The sequence below is a fragment of the Macrobrachium rosenbergii genome, chromosome 1 (genome assembly GCF_040412425.1).
Source record: "Macrobrachium rosenbergii isolate ZJJX-2024 chromosome 1, ASM4041242v1, whole genome shotgun sequence".
In the NCBI taxonomy this organism is placed as follows: domain Eukaryota; kingdom Metazoa; phylum Arthropoda; class Malacostraca; order Decapoda; family Palaemonidae; genus Macrobrachium; species Macrobrachium rosenbergii.
Genome location: NC_089741.1, coordinates 1,890,683 through 1,891,035, shown reverse-complemented (window position 1 = coordinate 1,891,035; position 353 = coordinate 1,890,683). Strand labels below are relative to the sequence as shown.

Genomic DNA, 353 nt, shown 5'->3' with positions numbered 1-353 from the left:
CACAACGGCCATACCACGTTGAAAACACCGCTTCTCGTCCAATCAGCGAAGTTAAGCAACGTTGGGTCTGGTCAGTACTTGGATGGGTGACCGCCTGGGAACACCAGATGCTGTTGGCGTCACATTTTGCCCGAGGGTGTTTACATCGTCTCATGAAAACGCTTGCGATGCAGTTGCACCTGTTGCACGTCAGGATCTCACTCTACTTGGACGACTGGTTGATTCGAGCGCCGTCGGCGAAGGTATCTGGAGGACCTTCAGTTGACTCTGCAACTCGTGAAGTCCCTGGGACTTCTGGTCTGTGGAAAAGTCGCAGCTGATCCCCTCACTGTCCATTGTGTTTGGGAATTCAG

General features: G+C 53.0%; 1 non-coding gene across 1 annotated transcript; it reads left to right on the top strand.

Moving 5' to 3' along the window:
* On the top strand, positions 1-119 carry LOC136842014 (5S ribosomal RNA). The gene has a single exon (XR_010854139.1). It is a non-coding gene; the product is annotated as a 5S ribosomal RNA (ribosomal RNA).
* The last annotated feature ends 234 nt before the right edge of the window (positions 120-353 follow it).